This window comes from Populus euphratica, unplaced genomic scaffold (genome assembly GCF_000495115.2).
Source record: "Populus euphratica unplaced genomic scaffold, PopEup_1.0 scaffold1917.1, whole genome shotgun sequence".
Classification (NCBI taxonomy): domain Eukaryota; kingdom Viridiplantae; phylum Streptophyta; class Magnoliopsida; order Malpighiales; family Salicaceae; genus Populus; species Populus euphratica.
Window position 1 is genome coordinate 14,091 of NW_011501758.1, and position 12,754 is coordinate 26,844.

The 12,754-nt window shown below is 34.3% G+C and overlaps 1 long non-coding RNA gene across 1 annotated transcript in view; it reads left to right on the top strand.

Annotated features, from left to right (window-relative positions):
• The window catches only part of LOC105118392 (uncharacterized), a 22,889-nt gene that overhangs the window by 5,609 nt on the left and 4,526 nt on the right, over positions 1-12,754 (top strand). The window lies entirely within an intron of this gene.

Genomic DNA, 12,754 nt, shown 5'->3' on the forward strand with positions numbered 1-12,754 from the left:
ACACTCCTGCACTTGGGAGAAGACATCAATCTTTTAGTCGTGTCAAGTTTTAGAATTGGAAAATCCATACTTGCATTTAAGGGAATTTGAAGAGGTCTGCAACACATATAATAATTTCAATTGTAGCATGAACACCATCAGATTAAAGCTTTTCCCTTTTTCATTAAAAGATAAAGCTAAAACATGGCTACAAAATTTAAGACCAGGATCCATTCGTGCTTGGGATGAAATGCAACAACAATTTTTGAAGAAGTTTTTCCCATCTCACAGAACAAACTCTTTCAAAAGACAAATCACTACTTTCACTCAAAAACTAGGAGAAACATTTTACCAATGTTGGGATAGGTATCGAGACTTGCTTAGTACTTGCCCTCGTCATGGTTTTGAAACATGGAGATTGGTTTCACATTTCTATGAAGGGTTAACACCTAGAGATAGGCAAATGGTTGAATTGATGTGCAATGGAACTTTTGAAGATAAATACCCTGATGAAGCAATGGAGTGCTTAGACTTTTTAGCTGAAAATGCTCAAAATTGGGACACCATGGGTACTTATGAGGCAACAAGTAAAACTCAACCTTATACATCTAGTGGAGGTATGTACAACCTTAGGGAAGATCATGACCTTCAAGCCAAGTTTGCATCTTTAGCTAGAAAAGTCGAGGCACTAGAATTGAAAAAGAGTGGTCAATTAAAATTTGTTGAAAACATTGTGTGTCAAATTTGTGAAACAAATGAACACTCAACCAACTATTGTCCAACCTTGCCTTCTTTTAAGGAATGTCTCCATGAACAAGCCCATGCTTTAAACGGTTTCCAAAGGGCCAACCACAACCCATACTCCCAAACATACAACCCTGGTTGGAGAAATCACCCAAATTTCAATTGGAAGAGTAAGAACAACAATGCACAAACTTCACAACCACCGTTTCAAGCACACCATAATTTCCAAAATTCTCATGGATATGCACCTCCTTATGCTCCACCTCCTAGAAGAAATCTTGAGGAAACATTGCATGCATTCATTGAAAAGCAAGAGACAATCAATACTCAACTTGCTTAAAACATGACAGATTTTAAACATACTCTTGCAAAATTAACATCTGCTCTCAGTTTCCAAGAGAAAGGTAAGTTTCCATCTCAACCACAACAAAATCCCAAAGGGCAATACAATGCAAATGCAAGTAGTTCCGAAAGCCAACACATGGATCAAGTCAAATCAGTCACTACTCTGCGCAGTGGTAAGGTTATTGAAAAACCCTCTCTTGAACCTTATGAGAAAGATGATGAGTCAATCTCTAAGGGTAAGGAAGGGGTTGAATTTGAAAATTGCAAAGAAAAGACTGATTCTCTGCCAGCACTTTCATTTCCTCAAGCCATGACCAAACAAAGAAAAGTGAATCACAACTCTGAAATCTTTGAAACTTTCAAACAGGTAAGGATCAATATACCTTTCCTGGATGCTATTAAACAGGTTCCTTCCTATGCTAAATTTTTGAAAGATCTCTGCACTGTGAAGAGGAAACTGAATGTGAAAAAGAAAGCCTTTTTAGCAGAACAAGTAAGTGTCATTCTTCAAAACAATAATGCTTTGAAATATAAAGACCCTGGTTGTCCTACAATTTCCTGCTTTATTGGAGACATAAAATTGAAAGAGCCTTACTTGATCTTGGTGCTAGTGTGAATTTACTTCCATATTCAGTTTTTCAGAGTCTCAATCTAGGTGAGTTAAAACCAACTTCTATAACTCTTTTACTTGCCGATAGATCTATAAAAGTGCCTAGAGGAATAATTGAAGATGTGTTAGTACAAGTCGATAAATTCATTTATCCTATGGATTTTATTGTCTTGGACACACAACCTGTTGAAGCATGTAATTCATTTCCTGTTATTTTAGGACGTCCGTTTCTTGCAACCTCTAACGCATTGATTAATTGTAGGAATGGACTGATGAAGCTATCATTTGGAAACATGACATTGAAGATGAATATTTTCAATATTTGCAAGCAACCTGGAGATGATAATGATTTACAAGAAGTAGATCATATTGACGAATTAGTTTATGATCAACTTGAATCTACCTTAAGTAAAAATGAGTTGGATGAATCTGAAGATTTGCAAATGATTTATTCTGAGGAAGAAATCACGGATAATAAACGCACAGAAAATGTTGATGCGAATCTTTTGTCAACAGTGACAACAGATTCGACATCTGGCATCACACCAATCGATGATTACTTTCCTAACGAATCCTTACTTTCTCTTAGTCCAATGCCTTGGTATGATAAAAATATCAATTTTCTTGCTTTAAGAGATTTGCCAACTGATTGGAGTACTCAAGACAAAGAAAAGTTTTTGAACGAAGTGAAGAGCTTTTATTGTGATGACCCTAACTTATTCAAATATTGTCCTGATCAAATATTTCAAAGATTCATTCCTGACAATGAGGTAAGTAGTGTCATTAAACTTTGTCATTTTGAAGCATGTGGAAGTTATTTCTCGTCAAAAAAGACTGCTGCAAAAATCTGTCAAAATGGATTTTATTGGCCCACCATGTTCAAGGACACGCATGCATTCTGCAAAACTTGTGAAAATTGTCAAAAAATTGGCACTGGTCAAAAAGTTTTGTTTTATGATTCTCGACTCTATGCATTCCCTAAAGAGCTAAGATTAAGATGGACCAATCCTTATGGGGCTTGTGATATTGAGAATTCAATGAATGACAATGATTTTAAGGAAAATAGACATCGTTTGAAAGCTTACTTTGATAATTTTCCTAGTGAAAATGAATCAGCTAGTTTGAATGATCTTGTAGATAAAGGTTGATTATTTTGTTTTTCTCACATTTTCTTTTTTGTGTTTCTTTTTGAGTGATTTTTGCTAGTTTCTCTCACCCCGATCAAATGGCGGACAACGGTACTTCGTGACTTAAGTCGGTTCTTTCAGTTCCCCACAATAACTGATATTTGTGTATATATTTGTGCAATTCTTTGAATCTCTCTTCCAATTCTCATTTGAAAATGGACACTAATCTTGAAAAATTGAAAAAGTATTTTCCTGCTCTACCTCAGAATGCGATTACAAAAATTTACCGTGCTAGATGTGCAAGATTGAGATTGTTAATGAATCATGGAATTCCTGAAGATATTCGCTGGTCGATTGAAGTAAAGGTCCGATTATCAGGTGAGTCCTCTAACTTCTTCATTTCACACATGCCTGGAACAGGTAAAAGCACTTTTGCAAAGAAGCGTCGTGCAAAACGACTAGGAATCTGTCATCGATGTGCTAGATGGACTTGTAATACACAATGTCGTTCTTTAGGAATGGCATCTATAAACCGTGAAGATAAAATACAATTCATTAAGGATGGCTTGAGTAAGGAGTCTTTAGATAATCTTCTATTGACTCTTGAGACGCATCCTAGTGAAGATGTGCATCGTGCAATTCATGATTTATGGCCACTATTTCATAAAGAACATGATCGACTTAGTCTTAGGAATCTGACTAAAAAAGACCTTGTTTGCCAGTTTTTAAGAAAACTGGATGGGAAGCTTATCCCCGACCCATAGAGGGCGTTTAAGCCGTTCTTGGACGTAAAAGCAAGGGAAGATGTGAGCCACAATCACAACTACCTATACATACACATGCTTTTTTCAAAAGTAAATAAATAAATAAAAAGAGAGAGAGAGTGTGTGAGACTCCAACTAGCCTACATATAGGTGTTATGATTGCCTTTCTAATTTCTCATCTATAAAACCCTCTTTTCCTTCCTTTCATTTCTACTCAACCCATACATTCAACAAATAGAGAAGTGTGTAGAAATGGCAAGTTCCTCAAGTCATCAAATAAAAAATATTTGTGTTTTCGGTGGATCTAATCCTAGGAAAGAAAAGGAGTTTTTAGAATCAGCAAATCATCTTGGTTAGGTGCTAGCTGAGAGAAAGATTCATTTAGTGTATGGGGGAGGCAATCTTGGGTTAATGGGAGGTGTGTCAATAGCTGCATTTTTAGGAGGTAGTCAAGTTTTGGGGGTCATCCCTGAAGCTTTGGCACAAGGGGACATCATTGGAAAAACAATTGGAGAGGAACTTCAGGTCTCCACAATGTCAGCTCGAATGAATGCAATGTTTAACCATGTTGATGCCTTTATTGCTTTACCAGGTGGTCTAGGCACATTGGAAGAGATCTTTCATATTTTCTCTTGGGCTCAACTGCACATTCACCATAAACCCATAGGTTTGTTAAATGTTAATGGTTATTATGATAAGTTGTTGTCTTTTCTTGATCATGCTGTGGAACATGAATTTCTAACATCTTCTGCACAACAAATCATAATCTCTGCTGCTACTGCTGAACAATTGATTGACCAACTACAATCTTTCATTCATGTGATTGATCCTTCCATGAGTCGCATAAATTGGTCATCTAAGGAAAGCCGTAAAAAGCTTAGATTGGATTTGAGCCTTCCTTTGTGAATTTTTGTGTCTTTTGGTTTTATTATTGTGTTTTGTTATTTCTTATTTTTGTTTCAGTGTGTTTCAGGTTTTGTCAGTGTTCGTTATTTCAGGTGATATCTTCTATACTCTATCTTTCTACCTTAGAACATTGAGGACTATGTCTCGTTTTGGTTGGGGGGAGAGGGTAATAGTTGATAAAAAAAAAATGTTTTTCATTTCATAAAGCATATGCATAATTGTTGTTATTAGAATGGCAGAGTAAATGAGCTCTTTTGTTAAAGTGACTCTTGAGACGCATCTTAGTAACCATTCTTAACAAGGTCTATTGTAATTCTTCTTGAAATATTCAGGTTTACAAACTCTCACATTGTTACCACTTAATTCTGCTCATATACTTATTTAACATGTATTCTTAAACCTTAATTTACACACACACACTTTAACATATGATTGTGGGTTGCATATTGGATTATTACATTATTTATGTTCTTTTGTTAAAGGTAACAACTAAAGGAAAGGGATTGTATATAATTAAAAGAAAAGAAAAAAAAGAAAAAAAAAGAAAAAAAGAAAAAAATGATAATAATAAAAATATAGATAAGTTTGGTTTCGTAGCCTCCCTAACCTAAGCAATTAAGCTCGAATTGGTGTTTTAACACCTTATACCCTAAAGTCAACTGACATGGGAGCTATTGGCCCAACGCTTGTTACATGGGTTGAGGAGAAAAGCTTAAGGAAATCAAACATTGCACCATCTACATAGCAGTATCTGCGACCCGAGTTACTAAGCTCGTAGGGGTGTCTTAACACCTAATGCCCTAAGACCAACTAGTCTGGGAGTGATTAGCTGAAAGCTCGTTACATGGGTTAAAGATGCATGGTGTTTTTAAATTCTATGTATATATATTTAAAAAAAAAAGAAAAAAAAGAAGACAAAAATAATAATCCCAACCTAAGAAAGTTAACCTTAAACATTAGAACAAAAATTTTATTTTCTTCCAAGAAAAGCCCCGTAATTATGTGTTGATACATTGAGTACAAAAGAAAGGTTTATGAATATCTTGTTAAGAGGTATTGAGTAGGTATGTAAATTTAACGAGAGTTCGTTTATCTGGATAGATTAATAGAAATTAAATGATGAATACCTCGCTTTATGGAATTTGCAAATTGTTTTTCTATTTTAACGCTTTGATTACTAGGGACTAGTAATAAGCTGGTTGGGGGGCGTGATTAGTACTTAAAAGTGCATTTTTATCATGGGTTTATATCATCATTTTGCACTTGAAGTATCAATAACCCCTTAACTAAAGCATGTTTTATAATAATATATCTAATAATATAAGATACCTTTAATTTATGGTAAATGTTCATTTTAAATGTAGGCCTATCACATAAATGAAAGGATTGATTGATAACTTTAAAAACTTAAATTGCAAGCGCAAAGAGACGAGCAAAATTAGAAAAGAGATGTCGGTGCAATCCAAACCAAAACACTATTCGGTAATTGGGTCATATTTGGAGCTACAGATCTCATATTTAGTTCTACTTTATATGGATGAAAAGGTAAGACATAGGCCTACAACTTTCATATGGAGCCCAAGATCTAAAAAGACCACTTTCAAGTCCAAATTGTAGCAACAACAAAGAAGCCTGAATCTGTCCTCCAGCCCGAGCACTGTTCCGTATTTTGGCCATATCTGGAGTTCTAGAAGTTCAAATGAGCTGAATGTTTTATACAAGAAAGCTGAGACAATTTTCTACAACTTTCATGTTTTCGAGTGGCTCCAATTTTGACTTTATCAATGATGTTTTGGGTAGACAAGAGAAGATAAGGATTGTCACCAAGTCAAGAGTTGGCCACCCACTCATCAATTAGTCATCAAATCAATAGTCCCCAATTTTGGCCTATAAAAGGAGGCATTTGCCATGCATTTAGGCATCTTGGTGTCCAGATCAAGATCATGCTCTTGCTTTCTCTCTTTGTATTTTTTATGCTTTGCTTTCATTAATATCAAGTTTATGCCTTTCATTTCCTTTCCTTTACTTAGTTAACTTTTATCTTATTTATGTTCTTATTTTGTTTATCTATTTTTCTTTCTTTCATTATATCTAACTAAGTTTATTATGTTAAGGTGAAAAGGTTACACTAATGGTGTAAGAATAAGTATAGTGTAAACGCAATATGGACTTTAATGTTTGATACTAACATGTTTTGTATTTGTTATCTTGTTCACTCTTTAATACTTTGCTTGTTAAATGACTAATCTTGATTTATGTTGTATAACACTTGGTACAACAAATGCTTGGCACTTTCATAGTTCATACTGTATGGTATAACTGACACCTCAGCTATGAAAGGAACTTGATTTGTTGTTAACATAAGTTATAATCATGAATGCTTGACGAGATTTACAAGTATTAGCATTAATCGAATAAGATGCCTAATATAATAATTATAACAATCTATAATCAGATTGGAACCTCCTTTGTGTGTGGTTTCCAATTGAATAATAAGAGTTTATACTATACTTGTTTGACATACCATTAGTGGATCCTCTAACCTTGACATTTGTTATTATCATTGTTTAATCGTTACATTAATATTCCATCTCAAAGTTTTCATCTTCTTCTTCTTCTTCTCCTTCTTTTTCTTTATTATTATTATTATTATTACTATTATTATTAGTATTACTACAACTACTACTATTATTATTATTATTATTGTTATTGTTATTATTGTTATTACTATTAATATTATTATTGTTGTTGTTGTTATTATTGTTTTATTGTTATTTATAATTTGTACAATTAACCTCCCTATGGTTCGACCCCGGTCTTGCCTGATTATTTATTACTTCGACACTCCTGCACTTGAGAGAAGACATCAATCTTTTAGTCGTGTCAGAGACCATGGTAATATGATAGAAAGGTAATTCATGATGGGATTAAAAATAGGTATACCATTGTAAAAGATGGTAAAATTATCATTCTTGTACCTCTTACACCCAGTTAGGTGTATGATGATCAAATAAAGCTAAAAAGTGAGCATGAGGCGATAGGGAGAGACAATCAAGGTGAGGAATAAGGGGAGAGAAGACCATAAGATTCGGCTAGAACTCAAACCACTACAACCCATTCGGCCACCCATCCAAACATAAACAAATATTCAGTCAACACTCTAAACAAATCAAACCATTCGACCACAACTCAAAAACACCCAAATCTGGCCGAGAGTAGAGGTAAGACAAGAGGAGTGAAGAAAGTCAGTAAGGGTGATGAGAATTGTATGGAAAAACTAAAGAAACAACCTAATTTTTATGCTCGAGAGGGTGAGGTCAGATCTGCATTTTTCACTAACAAGCCAATGATTTTACTTGTGTACAAAGAGGCTTACTTTAATACTAATGATCTTGATCATATTGTGCCTAGTGTTGCTATTGCTTTGTTGTAGAAGTTTAATGATGTGTTCTCCAAAGATACTTCTAGCGGTTTACCACCATTGAGGGGGATAAAGCATCAGATTAATTTTATACCTGGAGCTTCAATTCCTAACCGACCAGCCTATAGAAGCAATCCTGAGGAGATAAAGGAGCTTCAAAGGCAAGTTGATGAGCTGATGGAAAAGGGCTACATTCATGAGAGTATGAGCCCGTGTGCTGTACCCGTGCTACTTGTGCCTAAAAAGGATGGAACATGGAGGATGTGTGTTGATTGCCAAGCCATCAACAACATAACTGTAAAGTATAGACATCACATTCTTAGGCTTGATGACATGTTAGATGAGTTACATGGATCCTGTATTTTCTTTAAAATCGACTTGAAAAGGGGTACCATCAAATTAGAATGAAGGAAGGTGATGAATGGAAAATAGCATTTAAGACTAAGCATGGTTTGTATGAATGGTTAGTAATGTTATTTGGATTTACAAATGCACCTAGTACGTTTATGCGTGCATTCATAGGTAAGTTTGTGGTTATGTATTTTGATGACATTCTCATCTATAGCAAGAACTTAACTGAGCATCTTGATCATTTGCATAATGTACTTAGTGTGTTGCGTAATGAGAAATTATATGCAAATCTTAAAAAGTGTGCCTTTTGCATGGAGAAAATTGTGTTTCTTGGCTATGTTGTAACTGCACAGGGTATCAAGATGGATGAGGAGAAAGTTAAGGTCATCCGGGATTGGCCTACACCCAAATCGATAAGTGAGGTAAGGAGTTTTCATGGGTTAGCTAGTTTTGATAGGCGTTTTGTGAAAGATTTTAGTATAATAACTACACCCTTGAATGAAGTTGTTAAAAAGTCAGTTAGGTTTAAATGGGGGGCGGAACAAGAATTGGCTTTTGTTCTTTTGAAAGATAAATTATGTTCTGCACCTGTTTTGAAAGATAAACATTACAAAAAATACAAAGAAAGAAAGCAAGAGCATGATCTTGATCTGGAGACCAAGATGCCTAAATGCATGGCAAATGCCTCCTTTTATAGGCCAAAATTGGGAATTATTGATTTGATGACTAAGTGATGAGTGGGTGGTCAACTCTTGACTTGGTGACAATCTTTATCTTCTTTTGTCTGCCCAAAAGGTCATTGATAACGTCAAAATTAGAGCCACTTGAAAACATGAAAGTTGTAGACAATTATCTCAGATTTTTTGTGTAAAATATTCAGCACATTTTGACTTCTAGAACTCTAGATATGGCCAAAATACTGAACAGTACTCGAGTTGGAGGACAGATTCGGGCTTCTTTATTGTTGCTACAATTTGAACTTGAAAATGACCTTTTTAGATCTTGGGCTCCATATGAAAGTTGTAGGCCTATGTCTTACCTTTCCATCCATATAAAGTAGACCTAAATCTGATATCTATAGCTCTAGATATGACACAATTACCTAATAGTGTTCTGATTTGGATTGCACCGATATTTCTTTTCTAAATTTGGCCATCTCTTTATCCTTTCAATTTCAGTTCTTAAATTCATCAATCAATCCTTTTATTTATGTGATAGGCCTGCATTCAAAATGAACATTTACCATAAATTAAATATATCTTATATTATTAGATATATTATTATAAAACATGCTTTAATTAAGGAGTTATTGATATTTCAAGTGCAAAATGATGATATAAAACCATGATAAAAATGCACTTTTAAATACTAATCACACCCCCCAACCAGCTTATTACTAGTCCCTAGTAATCAAAGCGTTAAAATAGAAAAACAATTTACAAATTCCACAAAGCAAGATATTCATCATTTAACTTCCATTAATCTATCCAAATAAACAAACTCTTATTAAATTTATATACCTGCTCAATACCTCTTAACAAGATACTCATAAACATTTCTTTTGTGCTTAATGTATCAACACATAATTATGGGGCTTTTCTTGGAAGAAAACAAAATTTTTGTTCTAATGTTTAAGGTTAACTTCCTTGGGTTGAGATTATTATTTTTTTCTTTGTTTTAAATACATATACATATAATTTAAAAACACCATGCATCTTTAACCCACGTAACGAGCTTTCAGCTAATGACTCCTAGACCAGTTGGTCTTAGGGCATTAGGTGTTAAGACACCCCTACGAGTTTAGTAACTCGGGTCGCAGATACTGATATGTAGATAGTACAATGTTTGATTCCCTTAAACTTTTCTACTCAACCCATATAACAAGCATTGAGCCAATAGCTCCCAATTCAGTTGACTTTAGGGTATTAGGTGTTAAAACACCCCTTCGGGCTTAATTACTTAGGTTAGGGAGGCTACGAAACCAAACTTATCTACATTTTTATTATCATCATTTTTTTTCTTTTTCTTTTTTTTTCTTTTTTTTAATTATATACTATCCCTTTCCCTTAGTTGTTACCTTTAACAAAAGAACATAAATAATGTATTAATCCAATATGCAACCCACAATCATATGTTAAAGTGTGTGTGTGTGTAAATTAAGGTTTAAGAATACATGTTAAATAAGTATATGAATAGAATTAAGTGATAACAATGCGAGAGTTTGTAAATTTGAATATTTCAAGAAGTATTATGATAGATTTTGTTACGAATGATTACTAAGATGCGTCTCAAGAGTCATAAAAGTTCTCCTTACTTTGCCATCATAGTAACAACAATTTTGCACATGCTTTATGAAATAGAGAACACATTTTTTTTTTTTAGCTATTACCCTCTCCCCCCAACTAAAATGAGACATTGTCCTCAATGTATAAAGGTAGAAAGATAGAGTATAGAAGATATCACCTGAAATAACGAACATTGACAAACCTGAAACATACTGAAACAAATATAAGCAATAACAAAACACAATAATAAAACCAAAAGACACAAAGATTCACAAATGAAGGCTAAAATCCAATCTAAGCTTTTTACGGCTTTCCTTAGTTGACCAATTTATGCGACTCATGGAAGGATCAATTACAGGAATGAAAGATTGTAGTTGGTCAATCAATTGTTCAGCAGTAGCAGCAGAGATTATGATTTGTTGTGCAGAAGATGTTAGAAATTCATGTTCCACAGCATGATCAAGAAAAGACAACAACTTATCATAATAACCATTAACATTTAACAAACCTATGGGTTTATGGTGAATGTGCAGTTAGGCCCAAGAGCAAATATGAAAGATCTCTTCCAATATGCCTAGACCACTTGGTAAAGCAATGAAGGCATCAGCATGGTTAAACATTGCATTCATTTGAGCTGACATTGTGGAGATCTGAAGTTCCTCTCCAATTGTTTTTCGAATGATGTCCCCTTGTGCTAAAGCTTCGGGGACGACCCCCAAAACTTGTCTACCTCTTAAAAATACAGCTATTGACACACCTCTCATTAACCCAAGACTGCCTCCCCCATACACTAAATGAATCTTTCTCTCAGCTAGCACTTGACCAAGATGATTTGCTGATTCTAAAAAATTCTTTTCTTTCCCAGGACTAGATCCACCGAAAACACAAATATTTCTTATATGATGACCTGAGGAACTTGTCATTTCTACACACTTTTGTTGAATGTATGGGTTGAGTAAAAATCAAAGGAAGGAAGAGAGGATTTTATAGATGAGAAATGAGAAAGGCAATCATACCACCTATATGTAGGCCAGCTAGAGTCTCACACTCTCTCTCTCTCTTTATTTATTTTTTTATTTACTTTTGAAAAAACATGTGTATGTACAGGTAGTTATGATTGTGGCTCACATCTTCCCTTGATTTTATTTCCAAGAACGGCTTAAACACCCTCTATGGGTCGGGGATAGGCTTCCCATCCAGTTTTCTTAAAAACTGGCAAATAGAGTCTTTTTTAGTCAAATTCCCAAGACTAAGTCGATCATGTTCTTTATGAAAATGGGTTCATAAGTCATGAATTGCACGATGCTTATCTCGACTATGATAAGACTTAAGAGTCAATAGAAGATTATTTAAAGACTCTCTATGTTTTGAAATAAATCCCACCTTTTGATAATTTTCACAGGTTTTGTAGAATGCATGTGATTCCTTAAATATGGTGGGCTAGTAAAATCTATTTTGTAAGACTTCTAGAGTCCTCTTTTTTGACGAGAAATGATCGCCACGTGTCTTAGAGTGACAAAATTTAAAGAAATTACTTACCTCATTGTCGAGAATGCATCTTTGAAATATTTGATCAGGATAATAATTGAATAAGGTCATCCCAATAAAAATTTTGCATGTTGCTCAAAAATTTTCTTTTTTATTCGGTACTCCAGTGAGCTGGCAAAAATCCTGAGGCAAGAAAATTGATATTTTTAGCAAACCAATGCATTGAACTAAGAGAAAGTAGAGATTCATCAGGAAAGTAATCATCGATTGATCATAAACTAATTCGTCAATATGATCTACTTCTTGTAAATCATTATCATCTTCAGGTTGCTTGCAAATGTTGAAAATATTCATCTCCAATGTCATGTTTCCAAATGATAGCTTTATCAGTCCATTCCTCCCCGGCAACGGCACCAAAAACTTGGCACGACTAAAAGATTGATGTCTTCTCCCAAGTGCAGGAGTGTCGAAGTAATAAATAACCCGGCAAGACCGGGTTCGAACCACAGGGAGGTTAATTGTACAAAGTATAAATAACCACAACAACAACAACAACAACAACAACAACAACAACAACAACAACAACAACAATAATAATAATAATAATAGTAATAATAATAATAATAATAAAGAAAGAGAAGAAGAAGAAGGAGAAGAAGAAGAAGAAGATGAGAACTTGGAGATGGAATATGTAAGGATTAAACAATGATAATAACAAATGTCAAAGTTAGAGG